Source organism: Marmota monax, unplaced genomic scaffold (assembly GCF_021218885.2).
Source record: "Marmota monax isolate L192 unplaced genomic scaffold, Marmota_monax_Labrador192_F-V1.1 WCK01_AAM20220418_F8-fsc00021, whole genome shotgun sequence".
Lineage (NCBI taxonomy): Eukaryota > Metazoa > Chordata > Mammalia > Rodentia > Sciuridae > Marmota > Marmota monax.
Window position 1 is genome coordinate 10,447,110 of NW_026695228.1, and position 15,533 is coordinate 10,462,642.

A 15,533-nucleotide genomic window follows, 5' to 3' on the forward strand; every position below is an offset into this window, starting at 1 on the left:
TTATTGTAAAGACTACTGTGGTCTTGAAATAAACAGGGGCTATAATATATAATTAAGTGAGGTTTGGGATTATGAAAATTATGTTTCTTGGATCATAGCTATTATACAAACTGAATATGTTTTTGCTATTATGAATTTTATTTTATATTTTTCTTATAAACTGTATAACTGTTACCTGTTGGTGTTTTGCAGAGGTACTCCTTTTTTTCAGATATAAAGAATATTTTAATAATTAAATATTGAAATTGACTATCATACATATCCATCAATTCTTACATTTTATTGCCCATATCTCAGGAGATATTTAAAGTAAGATTAATTTGGTGAAGCATTCTCAGTAAATCTAGAACATATTTCATATCCAAATTTAGTCGGGCCCTTTAATAATATTCGCTGTTTTGTAGTATACATGAAATAAGTTAGTGCGATACATCACTGGGGTATCATTTAAGAGGTAAATACCTTATAGATTTGGATTTCTCATTCCAATTCCTTGGAATTCAATAATATAAGTGTCTTTAGAGTAATCTTAATCTTCTTATTTCTTCACAGTAAATTTAGCCTTTGCTAGTTGTTCAGCAAAATGTATAGCAGTTTGTGTATGGAGCGTAACTGGTCCTGTTTTTATTCTGGAAACTCCATTGGCTAATGCCATGAAAATAATCAGCTGGTCTTGCAGAAACTCATCCACAGTTCCACCAAGTCTAAGATTAGCTAACAGCATTTCAGCAGCATCAATTCCAACCTTGTCTGCATTTACACCTCGTTTCCCAAGCAATGATCCAGCAAACAAACAGCCTGTGGATGTCTCAGCAATAATTATTATTCCATTTCCATTGCCAAATGCTTGGTCTTTGGGTTCCTGAACAGGCTGGATGTTAACATATAGATCTCTGATCTCCTTTCTGATGGATGCATCTCACAGCCACTGCCGCCATATATTTTGCTACTTTAAATGGCAGAACACCAGCAACAAAAGCTCTTCCATATGTCTTAGTCACAGAGCCACAATCAGTCAAATTTATTGGGTTCAACTGTGTAACTGGTGACATTCGAACAATCACTTCATCACCACCTTTAGGATAACAGCCCCTCATTTTGATGTCACAATTAAAATTAAAACCAAGTTTTTCAACAATTGGCTTGAAGGCCATCACTGTGTAAACGATCTGTGGTGCCATTTCAACATTAGTTCCAACTTTCAAACGAAGTTCTGATGGAGAAGCACAAACAGAACACATGGCATTGAAACCTGCATCAAGAGGCACACACTCCTTGCTGTCTTGGTATCTGCTGTGTGGATTCCACCTTTGATCTTCTCTGGTGTGAAGGTTACTTCAGTTGAACCAATTTCTGGCCCCTCCAGTTGCCCATCACACAAATCTCCAAACATTTCCCGTCCAGATAAATGTTGAGGCCTTCAGGTCATAATACTCAGGCCCGGTGTGCTGCAGCCTGCCCGGATCTTCTGCACCTGCAAGTGGAGGCCCAGGACACAGCTGGGGGTGGGGGCGGTGGAGACCCTGAGGATCTGGCTGCCCCCTTCCATGATCCCACCATCCATCTCCACCTGCTGCCCCGACATGAGGGGCACCCTGGGGCCTAGCCTTTGTAGCAGAAAGAATAAATGCCACGCAGCTCTGAAACTTCTATCCAGGCCTGGGCTGCGGTGTCTTGCGCATAGGCAGAAGAAGCAAGAAGCAGAGCCTCCTGCGAACCCAATCTGCCTGAATAAAGGTACTCCTTCTAATAGAACAACCTGAGTTAATTGGAAATAATAAGTCATCATCTGTAAGACACACCGAATATAAGACTGACTTCCAGTGCTAATACTGACCCAAATTAAATGGAAGGAACTGTAAAATTAAAACCCATTACTCCCACTTTAAGACTGGTGAAACCGGCTTACACCAAAAACTTGGAGACTACAGTCAAGGGAAGTAAAAGGGTCAAGGAGAAAAACAGCCAATATTTGGCCCTTGCCCTCTAGGGTTAGCCAGGATCCAAGGAAAGACAGGAACCCTCTCTGTGTCCTACAAGTCTGGTGAGTCACCCAATCTGCCCATCAAGAAGATCAAGAGGACCCTAGAAAACAGGAAGCCAACCAGTGCACATTCTGCAAAGAGGAAAGTTACTGGAGATGGAAATGTCTATAATGTTTCTAAGGGAAGCCACATGTAGTCAGCAAGATTCTGACCCATCCTAGCAGATGGCACAATTGGTAGAGGAAGACAAAAGAAGTCAAGAGGCTTCACACATGTTCCCAAGAGTGATCTCTAAGGAATCTCAGCTGACTCTTAATAGTAGATAGAAACAAGGTCAGTCAAAACTGAGCCATAGCCAAAGCAGAGCCATACATGAACATTTAGAAAAAAAGAAAAAAATTTTAAATGCAACTAAAGATGTACACTTGTATCAGCCCTACCAAAAATAAGTAAAGCTGGAGACTACATAGAAGAGTTCTTATGTGAGAGTACCTAATAATAACCATCATCAAAGGACTCCAGAGTCACAGGTTTGTCCTGAGTCAATTTGAAGCCTGATCTCACAGACCTACAAATCTTCTTAACACCCTAACACAGAGAAACTCAGTCTGTTTTTCACTGTAATAATTATGAGCTACTATGTTCATCAACTCTAGTAATTAGAGAAATGCAAATCAAAACTGGTCTAAGATTTCATCTCACTCCAACCAGAATGGCAATTATCAAGAATACAAGCAATAATAAATAAGTGTTGGCAAGGATGTGGAGGAAAAGATACACTCATTCATTGCTGGTGGGACTTCAAATTGGTGCAAACACTCTGGAAAGTAATATGGAGATAACTCAGAAAACTTGAAAAGGAACTCTCCCACTCCTTGGTTTATACCCAAAGGACTTAAAATCAGCATACTACAGGGACACAGTTACATCAAGGTTTATAGCAGCAATTCACAATAGCTAAAATATGGAACCAAACTAGATGCCCTTCAAAAGATGAATGGATAAAGAAAATGTGGTATGTATATATATATTTTTCTCAGTAAAATATTTATATGGATAATTAGCTCACATGATAATATTTTAAATATATTGGATTGAATAAAATACATTACTACTAAACTTGATTTCACCTTTCTTGGTGTGGCTACTAGAAAATTTAAAATGACCTCTGTGGCTGGCATTATGGTTCTCTTGGCCAGTGCTGCTGCAGTGGGGAGTGAATTTCAATAAGGATTTTTTAAAATTTGTTTTAATTAGTTATACATGACAATAGAATGCATTTATGCACTTTGATATATCTTACATAAATGGGGTATAATTTCTCATTTTTCTGAGTGTACATGTTGCAGAATCATATTGGTCATGTAGTCACATATATACATACAATAATCATGTCTATTTCATTCTACTATCTCTCCTATCCCCACATCCCCTAACCTACCCTTCCATCACTTCCATCTACCTAATCTAAGGTAATGCTATTCTTCCCTAGTGCCCCCGCCTTGTTGTGAATTAGCATCCGCATATTAGAGAAAACATTCGGCCTTTGGTTTTGTGGGATTGGTTTATTTCGCTTAGCATGATATTTTCCAACTCCAACCATTTACTAGAAAATGCCATAATTTCACTCTTCTTTAAAGCTGAGTAATATTCCATTGAGTATATATACCACATTTTTCTTTATCCATTCATATATTGAGGGATAAATAGGTTGATTTCATAGTTTAGCTATTGTGAATTGAGCTGCTATAAACGTTGATGTGGCTGCATCACTATAGTATGCTTATTTTAAGTCCTTTGGGTATAAACCAAGGAGTGGAATCGCTGGGTCAAATGATGGTTCCATTCCCAATTTTCTGAGGAATCTCCATACTGCTTTCCATATTGGTTGCACCAATTTGCAGTCCCACCAGCAATGTATGAGTTTACCTTTTTTACCACATCCTCACCAACATTTATTGTTGCCTGTATTCTTGATAATTGCCATTCTGAAAGAAGTGAGATGAAATCTTAGAGTAGTTTTGATTTGCATTTCTCTAATTGCTAGAGATCTTGAACACTTTTTCATATATTTGTTGATTAACATTAGCCCATGACCCACGCCAGCTTCATGAAAGAAGGTTCGAGAAACCACTAAGGAGTTTTGAATTAAAGAGACAAGACTCTAATTACTTTTAAACCAGCTCCAGGACGGCTCCTCCTAGCTCCAGCCTCTAGCCACCTATTGTTGTAGCAAGGTTTACTGAAGAGGCTAGCAAGAGAGAGAGAATCCACCAGGGAGTGGACTTTTATTGGGGAACAAAAAATTCTGGGGAAAATCCCATCCAATGAAGATTAAGGGGGACAGCATCCCAAGGTCAGAGGCAACGATTGGGTCTTTGGGATAGTGGCCAGACACGCCTCTGGACGGACAAGCCCTAGGACTTGGAGAAGGGTGGGGAAAGCTCTGACACAGCTGTGCCTAAGCACCTCTTGCCCAGCCAGGGAGGTAACTCAAATCATATGCAAGGATGGCCTCCCACAATCAACTATATTTCTTCTTTTGTGAAGTGTTTGTTTAGTTCCATCGCCCATTTATCAATTGGGTTATTTATTTTTTGGTTTTGGGGTGTTCCTTCTTTTACAATGTTGAGGTATGTTCCTACTATCCCTAGTTTTACTAGTGTTTTGAACATGAAGGTGTGTTCTTCTTTACCTATCTGTAACTCTTCAAAGTTTTTTGAGTTCTTAATATCTTAATATATCCTAGAGATTAATGCTTTATTGGAGGTGCATGTGGTAAAGATTTTCTCCCAATCTTTAGGCTCTCTTCTCATGTTATTAACTGTTTCCTTTGATGAGAAGAAGCTTTTTAATTTGAATCCACCCCATTTATTGATTCTTGATTTTACTTCTTGTGCTTTAGGAGTCTTGTTAAGGAAGTCAGATCCTAGGCCAATGTGGTGAAGATTTGGGCCTATTTTTACTTCTAGTAGGTACAGGGTCTCTGTTCTAGTGCCTAAGTCTTTGATCCACTTTGAGTCGATTTTTGTGCAGAGAGGTAGAGGTTTAATTTCAGTTTGCTACATATGAATTTCCAGTTTTTCCAGCACCATTTGTTGAATAGGCTATCTTTTCTCCACTGAATGTTATTGGCACCCTTGTCTAGTATGAGATAACTGTATTTATGTGGGTTTATCTCTGTGTCCTCTATTCTGTATCATTGATCTACAAGTCTATTTTGGTGCCAACACCATGCCATTTTTTGTTACTATAGCCCTGTAGTATAGTCTAAGGTCTGGTATTTTGATGCCTCCTGTTTCACTTTTCTTGCTAAGGATGCTTTAGCTATTCTGGGTTTCTTATTTTTCCAAGTAGATTTCATGGTTGCTTTTTCTATTTCTATGAAGAATGTCATTGGGATTTTAATAGGAATTGCATTAAAGCTGTATAACACTTTTGGTAGTATGGCCATTTTGACAATATTAATTCTGCCTATCCAGGAGTCTAGAAGATCTTTCCATCTTTTGAGGTTTTCTTCAATTTCTTTCATTAGTGTTCTGTAGTTTTTATTGTAGAGGTCTTTCACCTCTTTTGTTAGATTGAATCCCAGGTATTTTATTTTTCTGAGGCTATTGTGAATGGAGTAGTTTTCCTAATTTCTCTTTCAGTGGATTTATCTCTGATGTATAGGGATGTGTTTTATTTATGGGTGTTGAGTTTATATCCAGCTACTTTGCTGAATTAATTTATTAGTTCTAGTGGTAAAAGAGGACATCCTTTTCTTGTTTGTTTTTAGTGAGAATTCTTTCAAATTTTCTCCATTTAGAATGATGCTGGCCTTGGATTTAGCATATATAGCTTTTACAATGTTGAGGTATGTTCCTACTATCCCTAGTTTTTCCAGTGTTTTGAACATGAAGATGTGCTGTATTTTGTCAAATGCTTTTTCTGCATCTATTGAGATGATCATATGATTCTTGTTTTTAAGTCTATTAATATGATGAATTACATTTGTTGATCTGTATATTGAACCAACCCTGCATCCCTGGGATGAATTCCACTTGATTGTGGTGCACTATCTTTTTAATGTGTTTTTGTATGCAATTTGCCATAATTTTATTGAGAATTTTTGCATCTATGTTCAATCAGGGATATTGGTCTGAAGTTTTATTTCCTTGATGTGACTTTGTTTGGTTCTGGTATCAGGGTGATATTAGCCTCATAGAAATGAGTTAGGAAGAATTCCTCCTTTTCTATTTCATGGAATACTTTGAGGAGTATTGGTGTTAATTCTTCTTTGAAAGTCTTGTAGAACTTGGCTGAGAATTCACCTGGTCCTGGGCATTTCTTTATTGGTAGGTTTTTGATGGCATTTTCTATTACATTACTTGAAATTGTTTTGTTTAAAGTTTGAGTAGGTCATGTGACTCTAGAAATTTGTTGATGTCTTTGATATTTTCTATTTTATTAGAGTATAAATTCTCAAAATAGTTTCTAATATCTTCTGTATTTCAGACGTGTCCATTGTGATATTTCCTTCTTCATCTTGTATTTTAATAATTCACGTTTTCTCTTCACTAACATGGTCAGGGGTTTATCTATTTTATTTATTTTTTCAAAGAACCAATTTTTTGTTATGTCATTTTTTTTCAATTGTTTCTTTGTTTCAATTTCATTAATTTTAGCTCTGATTTTAATTATCTCCTGTCTTCTACTGCTTTTGGTGTTGATTTGTTCTTCTTTTTCTAGGGCTTTGAGATTTAGTGTTAGGGCATTTATTTGTTTACTTTTTTATTCTTTTAGTGAATGCTTCAATGCATTTCCTCTTTGTAATGCCTTCATAGAGTTCCAGAGATTTTGATATCTTGTACTGGAGTTCTCATTTAACTCTAAGAATTTTTTTATTTCATCCTTGATTTCTTCTACTATCCATTCATCATTCATTTGTGTATATTTAGTCTCCATTTGTTAGTAGTTTTTATTTTTTATTTTGTCATTGACTTCTAATTTCATTCCATTGTGTTCTGATAGAATGCAGGGTAGTATATCTGGTTTTTGTTTTGTTTTGTTTTGTTTGTATTTACTAAGAGTTGCTTTGTGGCATAAGATATGGTCTATTTTAGAGAAGGAGCCATGTGCTGCTGAGAAAAAAGTATATTTGCTCATTGGTGGATGAAATATTCTATATATGTCTGTTAAGTCTAAATTATTAATTGTATTATTTAGTTCTATAGTTTTATTTAGTTTTTGTTTGGAAGATCTGTGCAGTGAGAGAGGTGTGTTACAATCACCCAGTATTATTGTATTGTGGTCTATTTGACTCTTGAAATTCAGAAGGGTTTGTTTGTTGTACAAAAATGCTCCATTGTTTGGGGCATAAATATGAATAATTGTTATGTCCTGCTTATATATATATTTCCCTTAAGAAGTATTTCCCTTCTTTGTCTCTTCTGATTAACTTTGGTCCGAAGTCTACTTTACCTGAAATGAGAATGAAAAAGCCCTGCTTGTTTAAACAATCCATATAAATAATAAGTTTTTTCCCATCCTTTCACCTTCAGCCTGAGGATGTCTTTGCCCATGAAGTGAGTCTCTTGAAGACAGCATATTGTTGGGTCTTGCTTCTTAATCCAATCTGCCAGTCTATGTCTTTTGATTGATGAGTTTAACCCATTAACATTCAAGGTTATTGTTTAGATATGATTTGTATTCTCTGTCATTTTGATTTATTTCTGTTTTTTATTTGTCATAGTTTCTCATTTGGTTGAATGTCCCTTTAATGTAGATCTTCCCTTTGCTGGTTTTTCACTTTTTTTTTTTTTTTTTTAGAGACAGAGAGAGAATTTTTAGTTTTCGGTGGACACAACATCTTTATTTTATTTGTATGTGGTGCTGAGGATCGAACCCAGCGCCCCGCGCATGCCAGGTGAGCACGCTACCACTTAAGCCACATCCCCAGCCCCCCACTCTTTTTTTCCACTTCATCCTCATGGAATATTTTGTTGAGAATGTTCTGTAGAGTAGGTTTTCTAATTGTGAATTCTTTTAATTTTTGTTTATTATGGAATATTTTAATTTCATCTTCAAATCTGAAACAATTTTGCTGGATATAAAAGTCTTGGTTGGCATCCGTTTTCTTTCAGGGCTTGAAATATATTAGTTCAGGACCTCCCAGCTTTGAGGATCTGGGCTGAAAAATCAGTTGAGATTCAAATTGGTTTCCCCCTATATGTAATTTGATTTTTTTTTCTCTCACAGACTTTAAGATTTTATTTTTATTCTCTGTGTTAGTCATTCTCATTATAATGTGTCTTGGTGGGGTCTGCTGTAATTTTGTACATTTGGGGTCCTGTAAACCTCTTGTATTTTATTTTTCATTCCATTCTTTAGGTTTGGGAAATTTTCTCTATTATATCATTGAAAAGATTGTGTATTTCTTTGGTTTAATCTCTGCTCCTTCACCTATTCCAATAACTCTTAAATTTGGTCTTTTCATGTTATCCCATAATTCTTGGATGTTCTTTTCTTGGTTTCTTACCATCTTCACTTCATGTTCAGCTCTACTTTCAAGATTTTATATTTTGTCTTCATTATCTGAGGTTCTGTCTTCCAAGTGGTCTAGTCTGTTGGTGATGCTTTCTATTGAATTTATACTTGGTTTACTAATTCCTTAATTTTAAAGATTTCTATTTTTCCCCCACATCTCTCTTTATTGAAGTGGTCTTTCACTTCCTGTATTTTTTCTTTGATTTCACTCCTTATACTACCCTTTACTTCACATATCAATTGAACTACATACAATCTGAACTCCTTATTGAACATTTCTTCTACTGTGTTATCAGTGGCTTCTGTTGTTGAAGAATTTTGTTTTGTTTGGGGAGCTTTATTCCTTTATTTCTTCATGTTGTTAGTGTGTTTTCCCATCTAAAAGTAAGAAAATTGTATATATACACAATGGAATATCACTCAGTCATAAAGAAGAATAAAATTATGGCATTTGCAGGTAAATTGATGGAACTAATGAATATCATGATAAGTGAAGTAAGCCAATCTCAAAAAATCAAAGGTCAAGTGTTTTCTCTGATAAGCAGATGCTGATCCATAGTGGAACAGGGGAGTAGGGAAGAATGAAGGAAATTTGGTTTGTGTAGAAAGGGAGTGAGGGAAGGAATGGGGCTATGGGGATGAGAAGAAAGGTAGAATGAGATAGACATTATTACCCTATATACATGTAATATTACACCACTTGTGTGACTCTACACCATGTACAGCCAGAGGAATGAGAATTTTTGCTCCATTTGTGTACAATATGTCAAAATGCATTTTACTATAACAAATTTTTAAAAATAATAATTATGAGTTACTATCTTTATGGTTTTCAGAGACTGGCTGAAATACTAATTGCTTTTGTATTGTTTATGAAACAAAGTAATGCTTTGCTATCTTGTTTATTATTGTCCATGCCCCACCTGAAAGAGAACAAGGATTTGTGTCACTTCCCCTCAACTTCACCCTCTCTCAGCAGGAAGCAGCTTAGAGATGTCATATTCATTTTTCTATAGAAATGGCACGTGGACATTGACAGCAGGGTAAATGTAACAGTGGTCCACTTCACCTTTTGAATTTGTCCTTGCTGCTGAATTTAAAAGGCACATGTTTTTCTTTTCCTCTTCTCCCTCTCCCCCTCCCTAATTTGGGGGTGGGGATAAGATTACCTTGAGTTATCTGTCCTGGAGCACATGCCTATCACAGGAAGGAGATGCCACCAGAAGATCTAGGAAGTGACTATCTCCCAAATTAACAAGTGAATTTCAACACACCATTAGGGAACACCTGGGACTCCCCTGTCAGGCCATGCTTGGAATATAGCCTTTCAAGAGCTTCTTTAAAAGCCCTGTTTTCCCTGATGGGCAGAATCACAGCTTCTGAGACAGGAGTCCCCTGTTCTTCTCCTTTGCTAGCAAGGCAATAAACCTTCCTTTTCCTTTGTCTCAGAACTGTGTCCTCGTTTTTTTTGGGTTGGCATTGGGCCAAGAACCGAGCTTTCTGTAGCATTTGTAGAGGTGTCTGTTTCCTCCAGCGATACGATCTGAAAGGACTTGTGACACCAGCAGCTGCTCTTTTCTTTTAGGTATGCTGCCACCGGGAGGTGGGAGTGTGTAGCTGCAGGACACACTGACAGCTCATGGTTACCTCAATGCAAGTGATGGAAACGGTACAGTTTCAACTTTAATGACATTTAAATATTATACATTAGCTGAAATCAAGCAAAAGAGAGACCAAGTGCCACCCATTTTACAATCAGGCCCTCACTCCCTAATGTTTACTTTTTTTTTTCTTTGCTGGTTTGTAAAACTTTTCAAGAACAGAGGTTTCATTCATCCTTCCAAAGAGCCTTGCACATTGCAGGTGCTTTAAAAATTTCTGCATTAGGTATGGTAGTGCCCACCTGTCATCCCAATGACTTGGGAGGCTGAGGCAGGAGGATTGCCAAGTTCTAGGCCAGCCTCAGCAACTTAGTGAGGCCCTAAAGCAATTTAGTCAGACTCTGTCTCAAAATAAAGAATAAAAAGGGCTGAGGATGTGGCTCAGTGGTTGAGAACTAGAGTACACCTGGGTTCAATCCCCAGTACCAAAAAAAAAAAAAAAGAAAGAAAGAAAGAAAGAAAGGTAAAATAAAAGTGGATATATATGAAGATTATATTTTATAACAAGTTGGTTTTGTTTTAACCTAGGGGTGCTTAACCACTGAGAAAGCCCCAGTCTTTTAAAATTATTTATTTTAACTGCTTAGGGCCTTGCTAAATTGCTGGGGCTGGCCTCAACCTTGAAAACCTTCTGCTTCAGCCTCCTGAGTCTCTGGGATGATAGATACCACACCTGGCTAACAAGCATATTTTTAAGATCCAAAAACATTTTTTGCAAAAAAGTGAGAGTAAAAATGTCTCACACATAATCCTATCACCCAGAAACAGTCATTGATGATTAACAATCAATTCAAAAGAATTAGATGTGTTCATACTCTCTGAGGACTGTTAGACCTATAAAGTTGTTGGACCACATATATAAAAATATAGAAAGAGGTTTATTTCAGTTTAAGTGAAAAACAATTTTGGTTAGAATGCTATTCACTTTAACAGAGAACCCAAATGAAAATTAGTTTAAATAGAGATGCATTGGCACATGTGCTCATAAGTTCAGAGATCCAATGGGATTCAGTTATAGTGTGTTCAGTGCTTCACTCTCAGGAAGAGTCAAGCTTCCTGGTGAGAAAATATCAGCTCCAGAAGATATAGACGTCTCAGATATAAGAATGTAAGGCCTCCTCTTGATGACATTTGGCCCTTTTCCCATTTCTTACCAATTAAACCAGCCAACTAGCCTAGGATATGTAGAGTCAGCTCGGGCAACCTTCCTAGTTGTTCATTATTAGATATGGCTCCATACAGTTGAGGTAATCCTATACATAAAAGATGGAAGTGAAAAGGGAAAAAATGACACCCCAGGGAATAAGGATGATTGAGGAAATAGGAAAAATTTTTAAAAACTGTCCATACACATCATCATTTACAGTCAGTCACTTCAAGGAAAACAAGAATCTTAGATATATACTTCATTTGGTATGAATGTTTGTATCTCTCCAAAACTCATACTGAAGGGCTGGAGTTTTAGCTCAGTGGTGGTGCACTTGCCTAGCATGTGTGAGGCACTGGGTTCGATTCTCAGCACCACATATAAATAATTAAAATAAAGGTCCAGAAAGAAAGCTTCATCAGACACCAAATATGCTGGTACCTTGATCACTAAAAATAGATATCTAAAAAATTCATATTGAAACTTAATCCCTGCTACAGTGTGGATCTGGAATGTCCCCCAAAGGCTTATGTGTTGGAAGTGTGGTTCCCAGTGCAGCAATCACTGCAATAGCCCCTGGAATCACACTGAAGATCAGAAACAGATTTTTAAAGGTCTCAGTTCTTTTCTACTCCTTTAATTATCAAAGAGGTGGTAGATTAATCCATTGATGGATTCATAGCTGAAGGGACTATTGGAGGTTGGGCCTAACTGAAGGGAGAGCCTTGGAGGCATGTTCTGGGAGAATATGTCTTGTCCCTGGCCATTTTCTCTAAATTTCTGCCTCATGTTTGCCATGAACTGAGATGTTTTCTCCATCATATGCTCCCTGCCCTGGTGTTCTACCTCATCATGGGCCCAGAAGTAATGGAGCCAGGTGACCATGAACTAAAGTCTCTGAAACTATGACCCCAAATAAATCTTTCCTCCTTTGTTTTCCTCAGGTATTTTGTCACAGTGACAGAAAGCTAACAATCCTAGTGCAAAACATTAAAGATGGTGCTTTTAGGAGGTGACTAGGACTTGAGGACTCATCTTCATAAATGGGATTAGCACCATTATAAAAAATTTTAAGGAAATCTGTTAGTCCCTTTTTACCTTCTACCCTTCTACCTGTGAGGATGCAGCAAGAAGGCACCATCTCTGAAGCAGAAAGAAAGCTTCATCAGACACCAAATCTGCTGGTACCTTGATCACAGATGTCCCAGCTTCCAGAACTGTGAGAAGTGAATTTCTACTATTTCTACTATAATTACTCAGTCTAAGATTTTTTGTTATAGCAGCCCAAATGGATTAAGATGTTTTAAAAATAATTTATTGAGATGAATTTACATAACTTAAAATTTAATATTGTAAAGCAAAATAATTAAGTGGCATTTAGTACCTTCATCATGTTGTGTAACTACCACATACTATATTCCATAGGAATGGTAAAGAAGCAAGAAAGAGACCATCTCTTTGATAGTAAAAGGAGTAGAAAGTAAATGAGACCCTCAAAATCTGTTTCTGATCTTCAGTGCGATTCTAGGGGCTTCTGCAGTGATAGAACAAGAATAGGTTGTATTTCTCAAAAAAAAAAAAGTAATCTAACAAAAAGAATAACAGCTATACTTAAAAATGCAAAGAGATAATGAGTTTAAAATAAACATTGCTTGAAACCAAAATTGGCAAGTTCAGAAACTAAACTTCATAAAATTAAAAACGAAAATTAAGACATGCTTTACCTATCATTTCATATTACTATTATGCAAAGAGATAATATTTTCTGCCTTGTAAATTGGTACAATATTTAAACTCTCAACAGCCCAAATGTCAATCAATTAAAACACACACACACACACACACACATACAAAAAGGAAACTGTTTTGTAAAATCAGAATTATAACCAGGCGTAGTGGTTATAGGGAGGCTGAGGCAGGAAGATCACAAGTTCAAAGCCTGTCTCAGCAACAGCGAGGCACTAAGCAACTGAGATCCTGTCTCTAAACAAAATTAAAAAGGGCTGGGGATATGGCTCAGTGGTTGAGTGCCTCTGAGTTCAATTCTGATACCAAAAAGAAAAAGAAAAATCAGAATTATGGGTATTTCTAGGAGGGAACAGGAAACTTATGGTTAGAAAAAGACGAGGGGAGGGGGGAATGAGAGTTTGATGTAGATGTATAGGACTTTATAGGAATTTATAATAATTCATTAAGATATGAATTTGTATTTGTTTTTTGTTCATATGTATTCAATTTCATAATTTTAAGAGTGTTTAATGAATTATTGAAGCAGAACTTTAAATTTCTATAAAAATAATTTTGAAACTAGAAAGCCATACCTACCAAGCCAGCTATCAAGACTAAGGGCAAACTAAAACCATTGTTTATACCTATAAGGATTCGGAGAGTTTATTTACTATTTACCTGTCCTGAAGGAGATAATGAAAGATATTGGCCAGGAATTCAAGTGTGAGGAGTATGTAGACAAAAAGAAATGATAGAACTAACCATGTTAATTTAATGAAAAGAAACCTCAGATACCTTGCAGTGAGTTTTTAAAGAAATTTGTCCAAATTGAAATAAGAGATAAATAACCGCCCCGATGTCCTTAAGAAGAATTCTAGAACAAATCCTGAGCAGTTTTAGAATAAGAAAAAAAAAGCAATTGATATACATGTGATTTGATGAAGGTTTTTACTTCCCCAATTGGGAGAAAATGTTTAAATTCCAAGAAAGTGGGAAAAGCATGAGGTAAATTTGAAGTAAACTAAAATGTGTTATGAATTTGAGCAATGGTGGTAGTTTGAGAAAAGAAAATCCACTTTACAATTTCTAGGAACAGTTATTGTCCTTTGAGCAGTCCTAGGGCTATGACATTAGAAGTATACAAGAAAATGTAATAATATGTCATAACAACTGAATATCATTTAGTGATTTTTAACTTGTGCCATCAACTCATAAACCAAGTATGGGGGTTCAGTTATGATTTCTGTGAAGAATATAAATATTTTTCAACCTTGACCATATAAATATAAAAGTGGAGTTCACCAAAACTTGGGGGTAGAAAAGGGAGGAGAGATGGAGGCAAGGATAGGGGAAAACCAAGGGATACTGATGAAATTTAATGGAATAAAAAAAATTAGTTAAGAAAAAAATCTAAATTTGTAAAAGTAACCAATAGAAAGAAAACCAATGATACAACTATAAAAAAAAGTCATGTTAAGAATAAGAATAGGAGGACTGGGGTTGTGGCTCAGAGGTAGAGCACTTGCCTACCATGCGTGAGGCACTGGGTTTGATCCTCAGCACCACGTGAAAATAAAATAAAGATATTGTGTCCACCTATATAACTAAAAAATAAAAATAAAATTTTAAAAAAAGAATAAGAATAGGGGCTGGGGCTCAGCAGTAGTAAATTGCCTGGTGTGTGTGAGGCACTGGGTTCGATTCTCAGCACCACAGATAAATACATAAATAAAATAAAGGTCTATCAACAACTAAAAAAAAATTTAAAAAGAATAAGAATAAATATGATAGTATAAGTTATCTATATCCTTATTAATAATAGGCAATAGATGTGTCTAGAATTGATAAGCTGAGAATTAGTAATATTTAGAGATATGTATGGGCCAAAAGAACTAATATAAGAAAAGGTCATAAATGGTTGTTACTAAAGGGAACGAATGAGGGAGGAGAGGAGAAAATAAGGGCACTGATGCTTTTTATTTTTTGTTTTTAACCGTCAATGGACTTGAGTGTATAGTCTAAAGAGAAGCATTTGGTAAAGAGGACTTCTTTTTCAATGTATACTTGCTACAGACATTTCATGCCTGTTGCCTGGCACCAGGCATTAAGAAGACCCTGTTGCCAGGGAAACCAGCTCTTTGCTGATAATGAAGATGACGCTGAGGGCTGCTGTTCACAAAGCAACCTTCTTTGTGAGCTGTGACACATCCCTAAACTATCTCTTGCCTAGGCATGATGCTGTACAGCTACAGGCAGTTTACAGTGTCATCTATTTTACTAGCTAAAGGGATTATACCAGTCAGCAATAATGTGCTGTCCTTGTTTGTTACAAGTAAACCTGCTTATAAAGAAATGAATAATGGTTGTTTTATAAGTGATATGCATCAAAGCACATAGATAACAGAAAAACTACAGTACTTTTTCCATACTTGCCTCATTGTCCCCAGGGGGAGAAGAATAGCAGGGGAAAGACTTTCTATTCAT

The 15,533-nt window shown here is 36.4% G+C and overlaps 1 pseudogene; it reads right to left on the reverse strand.

Annotated features, from left to right (window-relative positions):
- Positions 1-212: 212 nt before the first annotated feature.
- On the reverse strand, positions 213-1,650 carry LOC124087994 (RNA 3'-terminal phosphate cyclase-like; annotated as a pseudogene).
- Positions 1,651-15,533: the final 13,883 nt, after the last annotated feature.